The sequence below is a fragment of the Macaca mulatta genome, chromosome 5 (genome assembly GCF_049350105.2).
Source record: "Macaca mulatta isolate MMU2019108-1 chromosome 5, T2T-MMU8v2.0, whole genome shotgun sequence".
Taxonomy (NCBI): Eukaryota; Metazoa; Chordata; class Mammalia; order Primates; family Cercopithecidae; genus Macaca; species Macaca mulatta.
In genome coordinates this window covers 63403959-63412360 of record NC_133410.1, presented here as the reverse complement: position 1 = coordinate 63412360, position 8402 = coordinate 63403959, and positions in this window count along the sequence as shown.

Genomic DNA, 8402 nt, shown 5'->3' with positions numbered 1-8402 from the left:
CAAGGACTCTACAGTTAGCAGGTGATAAATGCTGGTAGGACTGGGTTCTTTCCTTCAAGGCAGCAGGTTCCCTTCTGACCCATAGTGTGTCAAGAAATGTTGTCTGGGAACTAGGGCCTGGAACAAGGGCCTCATGACTCTGACCAATGCCCTATCCTGCTGTGGCTGAGCTGGGTGCCTAGATGCAAGAAAAAGTCCTCCCCACCCGTCCCTTTCTCTCCTTAAATGGAAAGAAGGGGTCTCTTTTTGAACCATGAGATATGCAGCCTGGAGTTGGGGAGGGGTGATGCCAACACTCCCTTGGCTGACCCAGCTGGTGTTTCAGTATGTTGCATGCCCCCCAGTACACTGTCTCTGGGCCTGGTTCACCAGTAGGACTGCCTAAGAGTTGCAGCCTTATGGCCTAGATTGCCTTTCTAGTTTACTTGGAGACATAGAGTGCTATAGCCCTCAGTGGTGAGATTTGTAGGAACTCAAGTTCAGACCACTAGGACTGGCAATTCTCCTCCGGCTAGGGCTGGTTTAAATGCTCCCTTCATGGGTGAGCATCAACTGAGTTTGGTCTGGTTTTTCTTTCTGCTCTAACAGGATAGTACTGAGTTCCATGTCTCACAGTTGCTGTGTTCTCCCTCCATTGGTACCCAGAGATGCACTCCACACCATATAGTGGCTGCTGGGGCTGGGGCAGGGGTGACATAGACAATTCATTACTATTTTCTCTAACTCTTCAGTGCCTCTTTCGGTGATATAAAGATAAACAAGGTACTATGAGTGCTTGCCTGATTTTCAGTTCTTATGAAGGTGTTTTTTTCTGTGTAGACAGTTGTTAACTCGGTGTCCTTGTTGGGGAGTTATGATCAATGGAGCTTTCTATTCCGCCATCTTGCTCTGCTTCTTGGTTTCATTTCCATGTGTTTGTGTAGTTTCCAAAATTACTCTTATTAGTGATTTCTAGTTCTATTCCATTTTGGTCAGAGAATATGTCTAATACTATTTCAATTTTTTGAATGTTTTAAGACTTGTTTTGTGACCTAACATGTGATATATTTTTGAGAACGATCCATGTGCTGAGAAGAATCTGTTTTCTTCAGTTGCTGAATTAAGTGTTCTGTAAATATCTATTAGATCTATTTGTTCTATAGTGCAGATTATGTCTGATGTTTCTTTGTTGATTTTCTATCTGGAAGATCTAGCCAATGCTGAAAATGAGGTATTGAAATCTCCAGCTATTATTGTATTGGAGTCCATCTCTCTCTTTGGTTCTAGTAATATTTGCTTTATTTATCTGGGCACTCTACTGTTGGGTACATGTACATTTACAATTGCCATATCCTCTTGCTGAATTGACATTTATCCTTATATACTGATCTTATTTGTCTCTTCTCAAAGTTTTTGTCTGGAAATCTATTTTTTCTGATACAACTATTGCTATGCCTGCTCTTTCCATTGACATGGAATATCTTTTTTCTGTCTTTTCTTTTCAGTCTATGTGCACCTTTATGGATGAAGTGTGTTTCTTGTAGGCATCAGATCACTGGGTCTTGTTTTCTCATCCATTCAGCAATTCTGTGTCTTTTGATTGGAGAGTTGAGTCCATTTACACTCAATGTTATTACTGATAAGTAAAGACTTACTCTTGCCATTTTGTTGTTTTCTGGTTGTTTTGTGTTTTTCTCTTCTTTACTTCCTTCCTGTCTTCCTTTTAGTGAAGGTGATTTTCACTGGTGGTATGTTTTAATTTCTTGCTCTTTATTTTTTGTGTATCCATTATATGCTTTTAGATTTCAGGTTACCATGAGGCTTACAAATAATATCATATAACCCATTAGTTTAAACTGATGACAACCCTGATTCCATAAACAAACTAACAAGCAAAAAGAAAACTAAAAAAGAACAAAAAACAAAAACAAAAAAAAGCCCTCTATGCTTTAATTTCATATTCCCACTTTTAATTTTTTGTCTCTCTATTAATGTCTTATGGTGCTTCCTGTGTCTTAAAAAGTTGTTGTAGTTATTATATTTGATTGGTTCATCTTTTCATCTTTCCATTTAAGACATGAGCAGTATACACATCACAATTACAGTATTACAATACTCTATGTTCTCCTGTGTATTTTCTATTATCAGCGAGGTTTGTGCTTTCAGATGATTTCTTATTCCTCATTAATGTCCTTTTCTTTCAAATCAAAGAATTCTCTTTAGCATTTCTTGTAAGATAGGTCTGGTGTTGAAATCCCTCAGCTTTTGTTTGTCTGGGAAAGTCTCTATTTCCCTTTCCTGTCTGAAGGATATTTTCACCAGATACACTATCCTAGGGTAAAAGTTTTTTCCTTCGGCACTTTATATATGTCACACCACTCTCTCCTGGCCCGTAAAGTTTCCACTGAAAATGCTGCTGCCATATGTATTAGAGCTCCATTGTATGCACAGTACTGGGTCTCACTCTATGCCTGCTCTACCTCTCTGTTGCTACGACCTATGTTCGCTCAATAACCTGGGGCCTTTATATCAGCAGGTAGCAAAGCCAGTCAGGTCTGTATTCTTCCTTTCAGGGCAGCCAGTTCCCTCAGGTCCCAGGTGGGTCCAGAGCTGTAGTCCAGAAGCCAGGAACTAGAGTCAAAATCCTTAGAAGTATACCTGATGCTCTATTGTAGTACAGCTAAGATGACACTCAAACCACAAAATGCAGTCCTTTACAGTCTTTTCTCCTTTTTTCAAAGGTAGAGGAGTTTTACCCTATGGCCACTGCCACCACAGGCCCATGAAGAGTACTCCCCGACTGCTGCTGATGTTCCCTTAAGGGCTCTTCAGTCAGCTTGTGCTGAATGCTGCCAAGCCTGGGACTCACCCTTCAGGGCAGTGGGCTCCCTTCTGGCCCAGGGGATATCTTGAAATCCTGTACAAACTCTAAGGCCTGGAACTGGGGACCCCAAGAGCCCACTTGGTGCTCTACCTCACTATGACCAAGCTGATATGTAAGGTGCAAGACAAAGTTCCCTTTAGTTTTCCCTCTGCTTTTCTCAAGTAGAAGGAGTCTCTCACCATAGCCACCACAGCTGGGAATGAGCTGGGTCTCACCTGAAGCCAGTACATCTCAGAGTCTTACCCAAAGCCCACAGCAGAAATAACCAGCAGCAATATGGCATACTATCTTGGTATTGCTGCTGGTTATTCAGGGCCCAAGGGCTCTTTAGTTAGCAGGTGATGAATCCTGCCAGGACTTCTTCCTTTCATTCAAGAGAGCAGGTTCTCTTCTGACTCAGGTTGTGTCTTGAAATGTTGTCCAGGAGGTAGATCCTAGAATGGGGGCCTCACTACTCTGCGTGATGCCCTTTCCTACTGTGGCTGAGCTGGTATTCAAAATACAAGACAAAATCCTCTTTACTCTTCCCTGTCCTCTTCTCAAGCAGAATAAAGGACTCTCTCATTACTTCAAGCTGTGCTGCCTGTGGCTAGGGGAAGGGTGGCACAAGCTCTCCCTTCACCACCCTGGCTGGTGTCTCAATAGGTTATATGCCCCCCATGTCCACTAGGTCTCAGCCCAACACAGCATTAGGACTTGCCTAGAAATTGCAGCCTGTCCGGAGCTGCACGCCCCGGCCATAGCGAATAATAATTAAAGATTAAACGCCTGAGCTATATTCATTTCCACCCCACACCTTCTCCCTAGATTTACCTTCTTCCCTGTATTAATACCGCCATTAAAAGATGGCGCTCTTCCCGCTTCTTCTTCATTCATTTTTCCCGCGCCCGCGAAAAGACTACCTGACAGCGCAGGTGCAACATGACGTCCGACCGGAGAAACCGAAGCCTATCTGGCCACGCCTTCCGCAATGAGGTCATTTCCGCCTTAGCCCAACCCCTTCCCCTCCAAATGTATATAAGGCATTGCATTACCACCATTAAACGAGACTTGATCAGAGCACTGTCTTGTCTGCATTTCTCGTGTCTCTTGTTCCCCAAATTCCCACCCCCTCCTCCAGGGCCTACACTGACTATCCCGCGGGCCGGGATACGTGGCGCCCGAACAGGGACCTGGAAATGAGGGACTCCGTGAGGAAGAGGACGCCAAAGGACAGTCAACCGCTAACGAAGACAAAAGGAGTCAAACTCTTCCGATCACCGCGGGAACATGCAGTGTCAGAATCGAAGGTAAGTGACGCGTCCGAAATGGGACAAGAATTAAGCCAACATCAAATATATGTAGGACAATTAAAAGAGGCTTTAAAGATACGAGGAGTAAAGGTTAAAGGTAATGATTTGTTTAAATTTTTTGATTTTGTAAAAGACACTTGCCCTTGGTTCCCACAGGAAGGAACTATTGATATTAAAAGATGGCGTAGAGTAGGGGATTGTTTTCAGGACTATTATAATACTTTTGGGCCAGAAAAAATTCCTGTAACCGCCTTCTCTTATTGGAACCTCATTAGAGATTTAATAGATAAGAAGGAGGCCAATCCGCAAGTCATGGCTGCGGTCGCTCAGACAGAGCATATTTTAAAGGTTAGCTCCCACTCTAACCTCACAAAGCCTCCGCAAGATACGGAGGAAGATCTCATTTCCCTCGAAAGTGATCATGAGGAAATCAAGTCTCCTTCTGTAACAGAGAAAGAAATACCACACGAAAACAAACCAAAAAAATACCCAATTTTACAGATGCTTCAAAAGGAGGAGGAACTTAATAAGCCTAATCAATCGGATATAAATTGGGATGATTTAGAGGAAGAGGCGGCTAAATATCACAACCCTGATTTGCCTCCCTGTTCTTCATACCCACCCCCATATAATAAAACACATAATGAGGCTTCTGCACCCATTGTTATGGCAGCAATAGATCCCAAAGAAGAATTAAAGCAAAAAATTGCTCAACTAGAAGAACAGATTAAACTTGAAGAGTTACATCAATCATTGATAATTAGGCTCCAAAAGCTAAAAACAGGAAATGAAAAAATACCTAACTCAGACGCTATGGAGGGTTCCTTGCGCCCACTTCAGCGGCCTGGACAACATGTTCCAAGAGGGGGGTTAGTTGCTAGCCGACATAGAGAAGACTCCTCCCCCAAAGACGTTTTTCCGGTCACTGAAACCATAGATGAACAGGGACAGGCTTGGAGGCATCATACTGGATTTGATTTTACTATTATAAAAGAGTTAAAGACTGCTGCCTCTCAGTATGGGGCTACTGCTCCATATACTCTTGCTATAGTGGAATCTGTAGCTGAGAATTGGCTCACTCCTACAGACTGGAATACCTTAGTCAGGGCAGTTCTTTCTGGGGGAGACCACTTAATTTGGAAGTCAGAGTTCTTTGAAAATTGTAGAGATACAGCTAAAAGAAATCAACAGGCAGGAAACGGTTGGGATTTTGATATGTTAACTGGTTCAGGTAATTATGCAGACACTCAGGCCCAAATGCAATATGACCCTGGACTGTTCTCACAAATCCAGGCTGCTGCTACAAAGGCCTTGAGAAAACTTCCCGTTAAAGGAGATCCAGGGGCCTCACTCACAGCGGTTAAACAAGGACCCGATGAGCCATTTTCAGACTTTGTGCATAGACTTATGACCACGGCAGGTAGAATCTTTGGAAATGCAGAAACGGGTGTAGATTATGTTAAACAGTTAGCTTATGAAAATGCTACCCCGCCTGCCAAGCGGCAATCAGACCTTATCGAAAGAAAACAGATTTAACAGGATACATTCGCCTTTGTTCAGATATTGGGCCCTCATATCAACAAGGCCTAGCAATGGCCGCTGCTTTTAGCGGCCAAACAGTAAGAGATTTCCTCATTAACAAAGGTAAAGATAAAGGGGGATGTTTTAGATGCGGTAAAAGGGGACACTTTGCAAAAGATTGCTGTGAAAACCAAAATAAGAGTCCAGAAGCAAAAATCCCAGGCCTTTGCCCAAGGTGTAAAAGAGGAAGGCACTGGGCAAATGAATGTAAATCTAAAACTGACAGTCAAGGAAATCCTTTACCCCCCAGGCAGGGAAACGGGATGAGGGGCCAGCCTCAGGCCCTGAAACAAGCATATGGGGCAGTCAGCTTTGTTCCAGCCAGCAACAGCAATCCATTTCAAAACTTAGTAGAGCAACCCCAGGAAGTGCAGGATTGGACCTCAGTTCCACCTCCCACACAATACTAACACCTGAAATGGGACCGCAAACCTTAAATACCGGAATATATGGACCCTTACCACCTAACACTTTTGGGCTACTTTTAGGAAGAAGTAGTGTCACCATGAGAGGCTTACAAGTCCTCCCTGGAGTTATCGATAATGATTATGAAGGAGAAATTAAAATTATGGCCAGAGCTATTGATAGTATTATTACTGTCCCTCAAGGAGTTAGAATAGCTCAGTTACTCCTGCTACCTTTGGTTAAAACAGATAATAATATCCAATACTTTAATAGAAATATAAAAGGTTTCGGATCATCAGATATATATTGGGTGCAACCAATTACAAATCAAAAACCCTCTCTAACCTTATGGTTAGACGGGAAGGCATTCACTGGACTAATAGACACAGGGGCTGATGTAACTATCATTAAACAGGAAGATTGGCCCTCTCATTGGTCTACCACAGAAACTTTAACTCACTTGAGAGGAATTGGACAAAGCAGTAATCCTAAACAAAGTTCTAAATACCTAACATGGACAGATAAAGAAAACAATTCAGGCCTCATTAAGCCATTTGTCATCCCTTACCTACCTGTTAACCTTTGGGGGCGAGATCTACTCTCTCAAATGAAAATTATAATGTGTAGTCCAAATGATATAGTTACTGCACAAATGTTAACTCAAGGATACACCCCTGGTAAAGGTCTTGGAAAAGGAGAGAACGGTATCCCACAGCCTATACTGGTTTCAGGACAACTTGATAAAAAGGGGTTTGGAAATTTTTAACTCAGGCCACTGACATACCTGCACCCCAAAGGTGCACTGACCCCATTACTTGGAAGTCAGATGAGCCCGTTTGGGTTGATCAGTGGCCTTTACTCAATGATAAACTAAGTGCTGCCCAACAGTTAGTGCAGGAACAACTAGCAGCAGGACATATTGAGGAAAGTAATTCCCCTTGGAATACACCTATTTTTGTTATTAAAAAGAAGTCTGGTAAATGGAGACTCTTACAAGATTTAAGAGCAGTAAATATCACTATGATCCTTATGGGTGCCTTACAACCAGGATTGCCTTCACCGGTTGCGATTCCTCAAAAATATTTTAAAATCATTATTGACCTTAAAGATTGCTTTTTTACAATTCCCCTTCACCCTGCTGACCAAAAAAGATTTGCCTTTAGTCTTCCATCTACAAATTTTAAACAACCAATGAAGCGCTATCAATGGAAAGTCTTACCTCAGAGTATAGCCAATAGTCCTACCTTGTGTCAAAAATATGTAGCTGCCGCTATAGAGCCAGTCAGAAAAACATGGGCACAAATGTATATTATACATTATATGGATGATATTTTAATAGCAGGAGAAATTGGCGAACAAGTCTTACAGTGCTTCGCCCAACTCAAACAAGAGTTAACAGCAGCCAGACTACAAATAGCCCCAGAAAAAGTACAATTACAAGATCCATACACTTATCTTGGTTTCCAGATTAATGGACCCAAAATCATTAATCAAAAGGCCGTTATACGTCGTGATCATTTAAAAACTTTAAATGATTTCCAAAAATTACTGGGAGACATAAATTGGCTTCGACCATACTTAAAGCTCACCACAGGAGAGTTAAAACCTCTTTTCGATATATTAAAAGGAGACTGTAATCCAAAATCCCCCAGGTCCATTACTAAAGAAGCATTAATAACACTCCAACAAGTAGAACATGCCATTGCAACACAATTTGTTACCAGTATTGATTATTCTCAGCCATTAATATTCCTTATTTTTAACACAACAATAACCCCTACTGGCCTATTTTGGCAGAACAATCCCATTATGTGGGTATACCTGCCCTCCTCCCCTAAAAAGGTTTTGTTGCCTTATTATGATGCCATAGCTGATCTAATTATCTTGGGAAGAGAAAACAGTAGAAAATACTTTGGAATAGAACCCTCTACCATTATACAGCCCTACACTCAATCACGCATCCATTGGCTGTTACAAAATACGGAAGCCTGGCCAATTGCTTGCGCTTCTTATACTGGCGTGATTGACAACCATTACCCACCTAACAAACTTATTCAATTTTGTAAACTTCATGCGTTTGTATTTCCCCATGTTACCAGTAAAGAACCTCTCAATGACACATTACTAATTTTCACTGATGGATCTTCCACAGGACTTGCCGCTTACACTTACAATAATGTAGTCGTTAAATTCCAGACCACTTATACATCAGCTCAGCTGGTCGAATTGCAAGCTATAATTGCAGCACTATCAGCTTTTCC